Below are 16,611 nucleotides of genomic sequence, written 5' to 3'. Positions count from 1 at the left end.
TTCTTCACATCTACTTTGGTATTCTTAAGTGTTAGACTTTATATGACTTCCTATATTGTGTGATTTTTCATAATCCTGTGTGGGTTTACTACATTGCTGTGTTTCTTTCTTTCTTTTTTTTATTTTTTATTTTTAAAAAAGATACTTTATTGTTGATAGTATTATAGATGTCCCCCATTTTTCCTCCCATTTTTCCACCCGGTTCCTGCCCCACCCTAGGCCTTCACCACCCTATTGTCTGTGTCCATAGGTAATACATATATGCAGATAAGATATTTAGTTAATCTCTTCCCACCACACCCCTTCCCTCTGACATTTGTCAGGCATGTTGCCTTGCCTCTGATTCTATTTTATTCATCAGTTTATTTTATTCATTAGATTTTTTGTTTGTTTATATTGATTTTTAGATTCAATCATTGCTAGATATGTATTTATTGTCATTTTATTGTTCATATTTTTGTCTCCTCCTCCTCCTCTTTCTTCTCCTTCTTCTTCTTAAAAAATGCCCTTCAAACATTTCATATAATACTGGTTTGGTGGTGATGAACTCCTTTAACTTTTTCTTGTCTGTGAAGCTCTTTATCTGACCTTCAATTCTATTTATTTATTTAAAAATATTTTTGAGAGGAGGAACCAAGATGGCAGCATAGTTAAACAACTGAACTGCCGCCGCACACAATTTCAAAAATATAGCTAGAAGACAAAACGTCTACCACCCAGAACCATGGGAAAGCTGGCTGAGTGGTAAATTTACAACAAAGAAGGAAAAAGAAAGGAGAACAAACGCAGAAAAGCTGAGGTACAGGGGCGTGAGAAGCAGGCTGGTGGCGGGCAACAGGGCGCTCGGCTTTTTTCCAACCCGAAGGGAGACAAGCTCCCGATCACTCTGAAATCCAGTTTCTGGGGACACGCGGGGGACCCAGACACCTAAGGGGAGAAGCTGGACTCTCGGCCATCAGGTCGGAAAGTGAGAGTGACTTTCTTGCAGAGGTGCGCCCAGCAATCAGTGTTTACTGCGCTGGAGCGTGGGACGCGAGGACTTGGAAATGCGGAAAGGCAGAGACGGCTGACTGCAGCCATCACCGCTTGCCATGCCCTAGCCTAGTGATGCCCTGAGATCCCACCCTGCCCTGAGACCCCGCCCCAAAATCTTACAAACCCGCCCAGGCTCCACACAGTGGCTTTTGCATATAAATGGCCTGTTCTGTGGAAGCTTAACCAAATAAACTGCAGCTCCAGTCAGACTGCTCCAAAACTGCAAAACCCCAAGCAAAGAGGAGAAAACTGTAGTTCTTGCTGTAGCTCCTGCTGGGTGGCCTCAGACAGTAGCTGACCTGCACCCCTTTGGAGATCCAGAATCTAGGATATCTAGTGGTCGGTATGAAACGACACCAGATTTCAACCACTCTCATAAGGGACACATTCAAGAGGCAGGCTCAGTGAGTGCCAAAGCCCTACTGGAACAAGTCCCGCCCCATAAACGTGTCTCCAGCACAGCAATTCTTCCATTATAGACACAGCGAATCCTCACAGCCAATTGGCCTAGAGGTCAATTCCTCCCAGTGACACCAACAACAATCAAGACTTAACTACAACAAGGCTGTACACACAGCCCACAAAGAGCATCCACCTCAGGTAACTGGGAGGCTGAGCAGTTGAACCAATAGGACAACTAGTACACAAAGCTACCCTACCAACTAAGGGAAGCAGCGAAAATGAGGAGGCAAGGAAACAGATCCCAAATGAAAGAAATGAAGGAGAACAAATGAATGGACATAGAGTTCAAAACCACGGTTATAAGGTTTTTCAAGAATTTCATGGAAAAGGCCTATAAATTTAATGAGACACTTGAGGATATGAAAAAGGACCAACTAGAAATTGAACATACACTGACTGAGATAAAAAATATTATATAGAGACCCAACAGCAGACTAGAGGAATGCAAGAATCAAGTCAAAGATTTGGAATACAAAGAGGCAAAGGACACTCCTCCAGAGAAGCAAGAAGAGAAGAGAATTCAGAAAGTTGAAGATAGTGTAAGAAGCCTCTGGGACAACTTCAAGCGTACCAACATCAGAATTATGGGGGTGCCAGAAGAAGAGAGAGAGCAAGACGCTGAAAACCTATTTGAAGAAATAATGAACGAAAACTCCCCCACCTGGTAAAAGAAATAGACTTACAAGTCCAGGAAGCACACAGAACCCCAAACAAGAGGAATCCAAAGAGGACCACACCAAGACACATCATAATTAAAATGCCAAGGGCAAAAGACAAAGAGATAATCTTACAAGCAGCAAGAGAAAAACAGTTAGTTACTTACAAGGGAGCACCCACACGATTATCAGCTGATTTCTCAACAGAAATTATGCAGGCCAGACGGGAGTGGCAAGAAATATTCAAAGTGATGAATAGCAAGAACCTACAACCAAGACTACTCTACCCAGCAAAGTTATCATTCAGAATTGAAGGGCAGATAAAGAGCTTCACAGATAAGAAAAAGCTAAAGAAATTCATCACCACCAAACCAGTATTATATGAAATGCTGAAAGGTATTATTTAAAAAGAGGAAAAAGAAGAAAAAAGTAAAGATAAAAATTATGAACAACAAATACATACCTATCAACAAGTGAATCTAAAAGTCAATGCCGAAACCGGTTTGGCTCAGTGGATAGAGCGTTGGCCTGTGGACTAAAGGGTCCCAGGTTCGATTCCAGTCAAGGGCACATACCTTGGTTGCGGGCACATCCCCAGTGGGAGGTGTGCAGGAGGCAGCTGATAGATGTTTCTCTCTCATCGATGTTTTTAACTCTCTATCCCTCTCAATTCCTCTCTGTCAAAAATCAATAAAATATAAAAGTCAAGTGAATTAAAAATCTGAAGAACAGAATAAACTGGTGAACACAATAGAATCATAGAATTAGAGTGGATTGATAATTCTCAGGGGGATGGGGTGTCTGTGTGGGGGGTACAGGAAGAGACTGGACAAAATCATACACCTATGGATAAGGACAGCGGGGGGCGGGGGAGAGGTAAGGGCAAAAGGGAGGGTGGGAACCGGGTGGAGGGGAGATATGGGGGGGAAAAAAAGAAGAAACAATTGTAATAATCTGAACAATAAAGATTTATTAAATAAAAATAATATTTTTATTGATTTCAGAGATGAAGGGAGAGGGAGAGAGAGATAGAAACATCAGTTATGAGAAAGAATCATTGATTGGCCACTTCCTGCATGACCCCTACTAGGGATTAAGCCCACAACCCAGGAATGTGCCCTTGACTGGAATTGAACCCAGGACCCTTCAGTCCACGTCTGATGCTCTATCCACTGAGCAAACTGGCTAGAGCTGACCTTCAATTATAAATGATAGTTTTGCTGGGTAGAGTAATCTTGGATGTAGGTCTTTGCTGTTCATCACATTGAATGTTTCTTGCCACTCCCTTCTGGCCTGCAAAGTTTCGGTTGAGAAATCAGCTGACAGACATATGGGCACTCCCTTATAGGTAACTAACTGCTTTTCTCTTGTTGCTTTTAAGATTCTCTCTTTGTCTTTAACTCTTGGCATTTTAATTATGATGTGTCTGGGTGTGGGCTTCTTTGGGTTTCTTTTGTTTGGGACTCTTTGAGCTTCCTGGACTTGTAAGTCTATTTCTTTCCCCAGATAGGGGAAGTTTTCTGTCATCATTTCTTCAAGTAGGTTTTCAATATCTTGCTTTCTCTCTCCTTTTCCTGGCACTCCCATAATGTGAATGTTGGTATGCTTGAAGTTGTCCCAGAGACTCCTTACACTATGTTCATATTTTTGGATTCTTTTTTCTTTTTGCTCTTCTGATTAGGTGTTTTTTACTTCCTCATATTCCAAATAATTGATTTGATTATTGGAATCCTCAACTGTTGAATCCTTGTAAATTTTTCTTTATTTCAGTTGGTGTATGCTTAATTTCTGACTGGTCTTTTTTTATGTCTTTGAAATACTCACTAAGATTCTTGAAAGTCTCACTAAGTCCATTTAAGCTCTCATTAAGTCCCTTGAAGCTCTCATTAAGATCCTTGAGCACCTTATAACCATTGTTTTGAACTCTGTATCTAGTAGTTTGCTTGCTTCCATTTTTTCACTTGTGATATGTTTCTTTGTTTCCCCATTTTGACTGCTTCCCTGTGTTTTCTTTTAAATATTAGCTAGATCTGCTATGTGTCCTGGAATTGGTAGAGTGGCCTTGTGTTGGAGGTGTACTTTAGGGCCCAGTGGCTCAGCCTGCACAGTTACCTAAGCTGGACCCTCTAGGTGCGCCTCTGTGTGGGCTTTGTGCAGAGTCTTGTTGTAGTTGAGCCTTGATTGCTGGTGGCATCACTAGGAGGAGTTAACATCCAGGACAATTGGCTGTGAGACCAGCTCTGACTACAGTGGAAGAGCTGCTGTGCAGGAGACACCCCTATGAAGCAGGACTTGCTTCAGTGGGGCTTTGGTACTCATTGAGTCTGCCCCTTGAGTGTGTTGCTTGTGGATGTGTAGAGTTGTAATCTGATATGGTCTGAAGCTGTCTACTGAGTGCACTGGCTCTGGGGCCTCCAGACAGGTGCAAAGTTAGCCACTGCCTGGGGCCACCCAGAAGGAGCTATGGAGAGATCTGCAGATGGCTGCTACTTGTATTGGGCTTGGAAATGCCCAGGGGAGGCTCATCTGTGAAGCAAGGCAGGCTGGTGCTAGTGCCAGATCTTGGGCCTCTTATTGATAAGTTTGGGCCATGTTGATGCCAGTTGCTGCTTGTTTGAGAGATTTTAGAAAAGTCTGAAGCCTAAGCGGGGACAGGCCATTCATATGGAAAAGCCGTTGCAAACAGCTTGGATGGGGCAGCAAATTGGATGAGACAGGGTCTCAGGGAATCACCAGGGTAGAGTGCACAGTGTGGGCCACGCTGATGGAAACTCAGATATGGCTGTCAATCAACTCTGCAATGGGGGAGGTCCTAGCACAGTAACAATGACCCCTGCAAGCACCACTGTCTGGGAGAAAGCTGACCCGGAGTTCCTGACCAACAATCCAGTCCTTCCATGTATGTGCCTGGGTCCCCCAAAGCAACCTCCTGGTGCTGTTGTACAGAGGAAGCAGGACTGCGTAAGTTTGTGCACTGACCCTTTAAGAGGGACTGCCTGGGTCTCCAGCAGCCTCCGTGTCTGTCATTCAGCCCAAAGTTATGAGGATTTCTCTTCCCAGCTCTGGAACCCTGGACTGGGGGTCTGGTATGGGGCTGGGACTCCTTGCTTCTCACTGGAGGCCTCCACAGTGGAGATATCCCTCCCAATTAGAAAAACAAAAAACACCACACCGCACGCGGGTGTTGGACCAGCTCATTCCCCGCCTCTTCCCCTCCTACCAGTCTTGATGTACTTTCTTGACTTTTCTAATTATAGGGCATCCATTCAGTCAGATTTTAGGTGGTTCTTATGATAATTGCTCTGTATCTTAGTTGTAATTTTTATGTGGTTGTGGGAGGCAGCAAGTATTGGCATTTACCTATGCCACCACCTTGATTCTCTCTTTCCATTGCTGTGTTTCTTCTTTGCTATTTTTAATACATTAATTTTTTTCTTGTATTATTTTTCTCTTGATTTCTTTCTTTTGTTCTACCAGCTTCCTTTTCACTTATTCCTTTCTTATCTAATATTTAGGCTATTATTTCATAAAGTTATTTTCAATTTTCTTGAGTGTGCAAAGCAGTTGCAAAAATTTTATACCATATTTTTAAGTGCATTTCTAAAGTCTTCCCTCTACCTGAATTCTGTATGTTGTATTGTTTTTGCTTCCTTTTTTCTTTTCTTTTTGGTGGAAACAAAATTTATTTGATGGTTTTTATTTCTGAATGGGGCCATTCTATCCAAACCATCCTTATCCTAAAATAGTGCAGGGGTATGCCCCTTGCTTTTTCTTTTTGAATGCCTGGGAACTTAGTAAACTCTTTCAGAACATATGCAATGGGCATATGCCAATGTTCAGTATTATTTGTTTTGTGTCTCAGATATCATATTAGAGGGGATGGAAGAAAGGGAATTTTGTTTTGAAGCCCCTCCTTCATTTTCCTCATACATCAGTAGAGTTTAGAGGTGGGTAAGTATTCTGGACTTCACTTTGCTTTCCTATGTTAGCAGAACCCAGATATTTTCCTGTGTGGTCTATATTGGCTTGACAGCACATTTTTCCCTGCCTTCTTGATTTTGTTGGCTGCTGTTTGTTGTTCTTGATCAAGCTAATCACTACGTATAGATTATTACCCACCTCTCTCCTTCCCTCCTCCTGAGCCACCAAGCTCAGTGGCTCTTCATGCCAGGCTCCAAGTCATTTTATTGAAATAGTAAGAGACAGGTACATCTAAAGGAATCAACACATATCTACCTGCCCTATTTTAACTCTAAATTTTATCAAATTTCTGATATAATTGGGAGGATATCAGTTTTTTTTTAAACAACTTTATTCATATATTATCCCCTCATTACTACTCTCTAGAAGAGGAATTCTGTGCAGGTTCCTACCATCTTATTTCAATTTGACTTAAATTGTGCTGCATTTGGATAACACAATTGATCCTTCCCTAGTTGTAGCATTGATCATACGTTTTTGGTGTTTCTTTTGCTTCTTTTGTTAACTTTTGGTAATTTCTACAGAAAAAAAAAAACATTGTGAAACTACCCTTATGTTGCCTGTCATCCTTCCTCTAATTGCCCATTGAAATATATATATATATCCTTGGGAAAGTAATTTTACTTTTTTAGATGTCAACTTGTAAAATGAGGGGGTAGACAAGTGACTTATGGTGTCCTGTCTATTTCCATGATGACATGAATCAATAGAGTATGGTTGTTGTCTCTTCACTATAATGTCAACATACAAAAAAGCTGAACAACAAATCTGGCACTCTGTACCTTGCCTAGTTCATAGGCAAAGATTAACTTACTCCATAGTTAGTATTCCTATTTGTATGATGTCAAGTTCCCTTGCCTCAAAATTGGCCTTAGATATGTGCACAAACAGTTCATCTGCAGTAACAGGAGGAAGGCAGATGTAGATAGAATATTGAGTTGTACAGGAAATTTTCCTCTGATTGCTTTTTATTAGCTCTGTGCATTAAGGTCATCATCTGAGAGTCAAAAGATAGGAGGAGTTGTTCCTCTCTGGGTTTGGACCTAGCTTGCGGTGATATGGCTGAATGAACCAAGAAGGTCAGAATTGTCAGTACATATAGGACCCACTACGGCACAGGACCCCTCAGGAAAATGGTGATGAAAATTGAAATCAGCCAGTACACCAAGTACACTTGCTCCTTCTGTAGCAAAACCAAGAGAAAGAGACAAGTTGTGGGGATTTGGCACTGTGATTCCTGCATGAAAACAGGAGCTGGTGGTGCTGGACCTACAACACCACTTCCGGCCTCACAGTAAAGTCTGCCTTCAGAAGGCTGAAGGAATTGAAGGACCAGCAGAAGCTCCACAATTTGAAACATTGCTAGCCTATAACAAATGGGTTAATTGATGTAACAAAAAAGGAAGGAGGTGTTTAAGGTCTGGGATGAAAGGAAAAATTGTGAATTAGTCATTAAGGAGTGTCAGAGAATGAATGGATTAGAGAATATATAGTAAGATTGCTGGGTTGGCACAAAGTGCTCAGTTAGGATAAAAGGTCAGAGATTTAAAGTAGACCCGTCAGCAAGACTGTGGTTTTCTTTGTGAACTAAACTTTAGCCATGTTTAGGTGCCCAGGTACAGGAAAAGAGTGGGCAGTGAAATGGATTTAACCAAGGTTGGGGTTTTATCAAGTGAGTGTAATGGAAGAAGGGAGAAAGGGGCAAGGAAGATGAAAGCAAATGCATGCATGCAGTGATTATAATGATAGACTATTATATCCACTACAGAGAAAGAAAGAAAGAAAGAAAGAAAGAAAGAAAGAAAGAAAGAAAGAAAGAAAGAAAGAAAGAAAGAGAAAGAAAGAAAGAAAGAAAGAAAGAAAGAAAGAAAGAGAAAGAAAGAAAGAAAGAAAGAAAGAAAGAAAGAAAGAAAGAAAGGAAGAAAGGAAGGAAGGAAGGAAGGAAGGAAGGAAGGAAGGAAGGAAGAAAGGAAGGAAGGAAGGAAAGAAAGAAAAGAAGGAAGAAAGGAAGGAAGGAAGAAAGGTAGCAGAGAGCTAAAAAGGAGGACACTAAGAAGCATCAAGAGATGATAGAATTAATGACTATAGTTCCCAGTGCCCAGTGGAATCAGAGTACTACAGGGAGTGAACTGGAAAGATAGATGGCAATCAGAGAGGAAAATGCTTGAAATGGTATTATGAAGTTCTTATTAGTAAAATGAAAAGGCTCATTGTATGACCGTGAGATTTAGTGTCTGTGAATGCAAAAGAGCAGCAGGTATTGGAATGACTACCTTGTCTACTTTGGAAGGATATTGCAATTACCAAGAATTTACCTAGAACATGGAGTTAAATATCTATAATAATAAAAGCATAATATGCTAATTAGACCAGACAGCTGAACAACCTTCCAGACGTCATACTGGACATCCTTCTGGGCGAAGCCACCGTGACGGGGGCCAAGGCAGAGGTGGTTAGAGGCGATCAGGCAGGCAGGCAGGCAAGCAGTTAGGAGTGATCAAACAGGCAGGCAGAGTGGTTAGGGACAATTAGGCAGGCAGGCAGAGTGGTTAGGGGTAATCAGGCAGGCAGGCAGGTGAACAGTTAGGAGCTAGTGGTCCTGGATTGCAAGAGGGGTGTCCAACTGCCAGTTTAGGTCCCGGATTGGGAGAGAGTGCAGGCTGGGCTGAGGGAACCGCACCAATTTCATGCACCAGGCCTCTAGTTCCTATAATAAAATTGCTGAGTGAAAGTATGAGAATAAAGGTAAATATTGCCTAACTACTTATGAAAATGCTGCTTTATACTCTTTCCACACTTGGCCAATATTAGAACCTATCCATAGTTTTCATCTTTGCAAATCTGATAGGAAAAAATGTTTCAAAACTTCTTATTCAAAAGTTTCCCCTTATTCCTTACATATTTAACTCCATGTTCTAGGTAAATTCTTGGTAAGAAGTTTATGGGTTGAATGCTACTCTTCATCCATAGTGATGTTAATCAAACTGGGATGGTTGGTAAGGATTTATGAATTGTTCACATGGCCTTAGATTCAGTTGGCTTCTTTGTAATCATCCTTAAAATTAAATAGTCATTTTTTTCAGTGCTTCTACATGTATAGTACTGTTTAGACTCAAACAGAATTCAAGATTCTTGTCCTCAAATAGTTTCCAAGCAAGTGGAGTAACAGAAGAGCCAATAGCAATCTATACAGTAGTATAAGACGAAGTATAATAAGAGCTCAGGTATTTAAAGAAACTAATACCTGGAGAATATTATGCTAAGTGAAATAAGCCAGTCAGAGAAAGACCAGTATGACATGATTTCACTCACATGTGGAATCTAAGGAACAAAATAAATTGTTGAACAAAATAGATCCAGAGACATAGAATCAAGGAACAGACTGAGGAATCTCAGAGGAAAGGCAGGGGTGGGTGAGTGGAAAGAGACCAACCAAAGAACTTGTATGCATATGTATATGCATAACCCAAGGACACAGACAATAGCGCAGTGAAGGCCTGGGGTGAGGGTGGGTGGGGAGTGGATACTAGGCAGAAGGGGTCAATGGGATAGAAGGGGACATCTATAATACTTCCAATGATAAAGATAAATTTTAAAAATAAAGAAATTATTATTCTCTGTTTTGAGTGATAAAGGAGGGAGATGAAGGAAAGCAGCAACTACTACCATTTTAATTGTGATGTTAACACAGATAAAAAGGGATCTCTTTTGTTAATGCAATTAACACTGGGCAGAGGTTGCATTCAAACACTATCTGTTCAAGCCCCAAATTGATGCTTTCAACTTCTACACTAAACACCATACACTACCTTAGTTGCTATCCTATATAACAAAAGGCTAATATGCAAATAGACCAAACGGCAGAACAACCAAACAACTGGTTGCTATGACGTGTGCTGACCACCAGGGGGCGCACACAGTACATGGTGGGCATCGCCAGCTAGCGGCAGAGCTCAGAACATGGGCGTCAGCCATGGCGGGATGGTGGAACAGGTGAGCAGTGGTGCCAGACCAAGACAGGGTGCTGGTCCCTGTCATTGGGGCGAGCCTCTGGTGGTTACTGAAAATTCTTCATTCCTGCGTGCCGCGGTCCTGCCAGGCGCTTGCACCTGCTGCTGGCACTGGCCCCGTTCGCATCCACTGCTGGTGCCAGAGCCGCTGCTCGCACCCGCTGCCAGCACCGGAGCCGCCACTCGCACCCGCTGCCAGTGCTGGCCCTGCTCACACCTACTGCCGGCACCCAGCACCAGTCCTAATTGCCTGGTGTCATCAGTGGGTGCGAGCTGTGGCTGCTGGCCCTGATTTCCCCTGAGGGCTTCTTCATCTCCCCCTGCTCCTGAGGGCGATCGGGGTAGCAGTTAAGGCTCGCACCAGCTGCTGGCGCTGGCCCCAATCACTCCGTGCTGTCAGGGAGTGCAAGCAGGGCTGGCGCCATCAGTGCGTGGGAGCGGTGGTGGGAGCAGGGCTGCTGGCAGGCAGGGGACCAGGGGCCATGGTCGGAGGGGCAAGGCAGGGGTGCGGAGGATGGGCCAAGACCTGCCCCTGTGCCTACTGCAGCCTCGTGGCCCACAGTTCCTTTCAAGGTGCACAAATTCGTGCACTGGGCCCCAGTAGTTTTTATATTTATGTAATGACTAATACTTGTTTTCTTGGATTGGCATGGATACACTTACTAGTAATTATTGTTTGGCTGCTTGAGTTTTTGTTTACAATTCCACTTGATGGTAATCCTTCCATAGAATTTTTACCAGTTTCTTGACTTGAAAAGCTGGTGCAGAAAAAGTGACCATAAGCAGCAAATGAAGTCATGCTGTCAGAGCTGAGGCAAGAATTACTTCCTGCTTACAAAATCATGTTATTGGCAGTAGCTGCCTTGCCTTGCTAGTGGGCAATATTTTATGATATTTCATTATGTGTCTTGCTTTAATTAACTACACAAATGGTACACCACCTTCAGGAGCAAATACTACTGAGAACTGAGCCATTTGGGGAGTGAATGCCCAGATTGGCACCTCAGTAATGAAATTGTCTTAGGCAAACTTTTTAGTATTTCTTTAGCCCCTTAGAAATTCAGAAATGAAAAATGTTGCCTAAACAATTTTGTCATTTTATCACTTTCTATTTTGCATCATAATCCTATATAATAAAAGGCTAATATGCAAATCAACTGAACAGTGGAACGACCGTTCGCTATGATGCACAGTGACCACCAGGGGGCAGACGCTTAATGCAGGAGCTGCCCCCTGGTGGTCAGTGTGCTTCCACTGCTCAGCCAGAAGCCAGGCTCATGGCTGGTGAGCGCAGCAGCAGTGGCAGGAGCCTCTCCCATCTCCACGGCAGTGTTAAGGATGCGTCAGTCGGACATCTCCCGAGGGCTCCCAGACTGTGAGAGGGTGCAAGCCGGGCAGAGGGACCTCCTGAGTGCACGAATTTCATGCACCAGGCCTCTAGTTATTTATAAACTAATTTTATTTGCCTTACCAATGGATAAGCTAGGTTAAGGCAGCAGCTGAAGTAGTATCTTGCACATGAGCAATAATTATTGTATGAATGATTCATAAAACTGAAATATTTCCAGGGAATGTTTATATGTTTAATGCTCAAGAAAAACAGCAGTATTAGGTTATAATTCAATATGATAATGAAAGCTTTGAAGAATAAAGGCTTTTTAGCTTTCAAGGTCCTTTGAAGGCAGAAGCTATATACAAATGGCAATTTTTAATGCTCAGATATCCAAATAATGTTTAACTAATGTTTTGAATCAATATAAAATAAGAATGGTTCATAATGCAATCCACATTTTTTAAAAAATTCCAAACTAGAGGCTTTCTATGGTACTTTGCCCCTTCCATTTTTTCCTCTTTTCCGGGAACTGGAAGAGTCCCTGGAATGACCTCGTTAAATGCTGTGCTTTCTCTACAGCACTTTGGTGTGAAATCTTTTTCTCCTTCTGAAAGCTGGAGGGAGCTTCCCAAATGATTGATTGGTGAGGTGTCCCCTGGACACACTGGTGCAAACACCATGATACCGCTGATTGATGTGCTCGCTCTCTCACGAACACATTCATTTTCTCTTCTCTGACTCACACAATTTATTCATCCCATGATGCATTTATGCATCCATTATCACTGTCTTTCAATTTTTAAGCAGGTGAAAAGATGAAAACTTAACGCTTATAAGATTATAAGGCTTATAAGGCAGGCCTATCTTAAGTAAAATAACCAAAAATCCCAAGAATGCAGAAGATTTCTTTTACTCTGATCAATTACATATTGAAAACAACTTTGGAAGATAGCATGGAGTAAGCCTACCAACATCTATCTATCAGCTATGAACACCTGGGCTAATATGGGGATAAGGAGACCAAAATTCTAGTTAGGGTTCTATCATTACTTGCGAGTTTGAGAAAGACAAACTTCTTGGACTTCAGCTTCCCTATCTGTAAAATCTGAGGGCTGAACCACATGGCTTTGAAGGCTCCTACTAGCTTCAGCTTCTGTGATTTCCTAACTGCCTCTGCCAGGTCGGAACACTGAAGAAATCTGACACTCAGGAGAAGTTCAGAACCAAGTCACTTTTGGGAGGTATGCAAATCATGGTACACATCATTAGCGTAAATTAAATCTGAAAAATTTGCCCACTCAGGAAAAATATGGGCAATTTAAAAATTAAAAGAATCTATCATATGCCAAAGTTCTATAAAACCAGAAAAAAATTCTCTGATTCATATAAAGTTTAGGAGCAAACATTAATCTTATCAATATTTCTGGGTCATTGCTTACAGTGGGGTAAGAAAGGGAAACTAGGAGGGAAAGGAGAAACTTAGTGTAAGAATGGGGCTGCCTTTGGTTTTACAAAGGAGAGAAAGCCTTGTCTGATGACAGGGGAGAGTTGCTTTTATCTTCCAGGAAGACTGATTTCCATGCTGTTCATCACTTCAATGAACTGCAGAAGAGCATTTTCAAGTCAACCAAATCAACACATTTTATCTTTTCATGAAATTGTGCATTTGAAATGTCTTAACAACCTCCCATAATAAAATAATTTACAGTGTTATCTGTAAAAAAAAAAAAAGAAAGAAAGAAAGAAAGAAAAAAAAAGAAAGAAAGAAAGAAAGAAAAGAAAACACAGAAGAAGGTTTAAGGGACAGGGTCCAGGACATTCTGAAGCAAATACTGAGTCTGAGAGGCAAGTTTCGTTAGCTTGTTAAAACATACTGGGGGACATTTATTCCTTCATCCATTATGTTCAGATAATATTTGTTGAGCACTTGATTGTCAGGCACAATCTCTGTTAATTTTGTTTATCCATATATCCTTACTGGAGGATATTTAGATGATAATGTGTATATTGTGATATCAGTTATCACACCCCACCCGCCTCCCTGCCCGTGTCTCCCTTTTTAATAGTATTTTTCTTGAGAGCTCTGCCTGCCTTTTACTGAGCATTGGGATTAGTGCCAGACTGCAGTAAGCAATTTGTTCATCCTTGGAGAGCCCATTTGCACTACCCCATGATACGGGCATTTAAATGATTTTATTCGTTCACCTGTGTTGAACATTAAGAGGGTAAATTTTCAGCCCAGGGATTTGGCTTTAAAACTCCAATTGATGTTAATGAGAATTGGTAATGAGCCCCTTCTTCTTAATTAGTGGCACCATACCTGTGACTGTAGGAGGCATGGCTCAGACATGGGGAGCTTAACGAGGTGATAACAAGGAGAAAATGTTTAAGCCTGGATTTTGGCCTGGTCCATACTTTACTATGCAAACATACTTTGGGACCTGATGCTTTAAAGTAAATTTATTACCTGGCTTTTATGGCTGTATAGGCCTACCTTACGAACAATCTGTCTTTCCTATGACAAATACCCTTGTTCCGTAGAAAAGAATGACGCAGAAAAAGCTCAATCAAAAGAGCAAGAATATGATCAGATTTTCTCTCCTTGTTTATACAGAGCACATCTGAGGATCAACAAACTCTCCCGTGCTGTTCTATTGCCTCAATTTAAGAACACCACAGCTTACCAACCTCATTCCACACCAAGGGGCAGCATGCCTTCCTTTCGGTAAATTGAGCCTCTAAAGATCATCCAGGACATTACAGGGAGGAGTTCAGGAAATAAGAGTCTGACTTTTCTAGCATCTTCCCTTGAATATTATCTGATCATTTTGGTATGTGGATAAAAACACAAGGTTTGATCTGGCATATTCTATCCACTTGAACCGCTTCTTATTGCCACAGCACAGGACCCAATCCAGGAAGAATAAAATGATCGCAGAATAATGACATTTTCACTGTACCTAGCAAAGGACATAAAAGTTGGATTACTGATTTTGTTTAAAGGATGTGCTGTAATTTCATACACCAACAGAGTGGAGCACAAATCCTGGCCTGCCAGCTTTCATTATTGGAACTCACTTTCCTGCCACCAAGTAACTTCTACCAAGTCACAAAATAAAACTAGATTTCTTTTTTAAAATATATATATATTTTATTGATTCTTTACAGAGAAGAAGGGAGAGGGATAGAAAGTTAGAAACATCGATCAGCTGCCTCCTGCACACCTCCTACTGGGGATGTGTCCACAACCAAGGTACATGCCCTTGACCAGAATCGAACCTGGGACCTTTCAGTCCACAGGCCAATGCTCTATCCACTGAGCCAAACAGGTTAGGGCAAAATTGGATTTCTTAACTTCCTGAATAGGAATCTCTTTAGCCCTGAGTAATTAACAGGAACTTCAAGACTGTGGAAGACCTGCTTCGATTGGGAGAGGAGGGGAAATGCCTGAATACAGGTCTGTTATTATTTCTCTGGTTGGCAATTATTCCCATGCCAAAGATATAGTAACATGCATGCAATTTCTAAATCTTTACTGTATCTCTTTGCCCACTTAACATGCTGTTTTTGATTCTTCCAACTGGTTCACTGTGCTAGTTTAAAAATAGTAAAAATAAAAGTAAAAAAATGTACATCAAGACAAGAAATACTAAAAACCAGGTAAAATGCGAAAGGGGCCAGATTTCATCGCTGCATACACCATTTGCTTCTGCCTTCACACATTCAAAGAGCAAAAGCCGAAAACCGGATTAACCATCCTACAGTGACATTTTGCTGATTTTAAAGGGGAAATGTGTGGATGACATTATAAAGTCAATGGCAAACACCACAAAGGGCATACCCATAATCACATTAGGAATCCCTGTGTAACCAAAGGTATACGCTATACAAGTGACAAACTATCTCGAACTTACTTAATTGGCAAGAGTTTTGTAGCACAAACAATATATACCAAGGAAATTAGAATTTTACTCAATCTAATACCCAATAATGATTATATAATCAAAGGGCAAGTGATACTTAAAATTTTTATGCATTATAGTTTTTCTTCCTTATTCTAATAATATCTCTAATGGAAACAGTCTAAAGCATCAGAATCAATGATGACTAAAGATGGAGAGCTTACAGGACTGGAGGAAACTATAGAATTACATTACAAAATTCCAGATCTTTGAAATATTTTGTAATTACTCAGGAAGAAGTGGTCTATCGGGCTGAACAAATTAGAAATGCACATCTTTTACTGAACAACACGATGGCTCATGTACTTTCAGGGACTGGTGTCCCTGCACTGTCTCTTGAGAAAGCAGCGTCTTAGGAAACATAATTATTCCTGTGGATGTAATTATTCCACAACTTGGAGAAAACTTGGCATATTACAGGGAATTAGGAAAGATTTGTGATTAGAGAAAAATGACTACAGTGAAAATATTGAGTGTTTAGATTAAAACAGGTTTGGGAATGAGAGAACTTTTCATGGTTACATTCCCTTTTCAAAGCATAATTTCCTATCTCCCCCCCCCCCAAAAAAATGAAATATTTCAAGAGCTACATGGTATAAATCTAAATTCCTGGGAGTAACAAAGGCATAGATAAATTATTTCATGAAAAGTCTTTATGGTGGAATTAATAATTATTAAAACTTTAAAAAAGCCTTCCATAGTCTTTCTAAAAATTTTTATTTATTGATTTTTTAGAGAGAGAGAAGGAAGAGAGAGAGGAAGGAAGGAAGGAAGGAAGGAAGAACGGAAGGAAGGAAGGAAGAGAGGTAGGAAGGAAGGAAGGAAGGAAGGAAGGAAGGAAGGAAGGAAGGAAGGAAGGAAAACATCAATTTGTTGCTCCACTTATTTATGCACTCATTGGTTGATTCTTGTATGTGTCCTGACCTGGGATGGAACCTGCAACCTTGGCGTATCAGGACAATGCTCTAACCAACTGAGCTACTTGGCCAGGGCCTCCATAGTCTTTATATTGATTATTTTTTACTTCTTGTCTTTTTGCAAGACAGATTTATGATCTTGGTGCTGCTTAAATAGAGTAGAGAATAGAAAGTAACATGCTGCTCCAATGTGGGCGTTAAAAAACGTTAAAAATAGCCTATTAGTTCTGAATTTGGAGCTGATAATGTCTTTTC

General features: G+C 41.1%; 1 pseudogene; it reads left to right on the top strand.

The window, feature by feature from the left end:
• The first annotated feature begins 7,192 nt into the window (after positions 1-7,192).
• LOC103287494 (60S ribosomal protein L37a-like) lies at positions 7,193-7,500 on the top strand (annotated as a pseudogene).
• The last annotated feature ends 9,111 nt before the right edge of the window (positions 7,501-16,611 follow it).

The sequence above is a fragment of the Eptesicus fuscus genome, chromosome 5 (genome assembly GCF_027574615.1).
Source record: "Eptesicus fuscus isolate TK198812 chromosome 5, DD_ASM_mEF_20220401, whole genome shotgun sequence".
In the NCBI taxonomy this organism is placed as follows: Eukaryota; Metazoa; Chordata; class Mammalia; order Chiroptera; family Vespertilionidae; genus Eptesicus; species Eptesicus fuscus.
The sequence above is the reverse complement of the archived record's forward strand: the minus strand, read 5'-3'. Positions and strand labels throughout refer to the sequence as shown.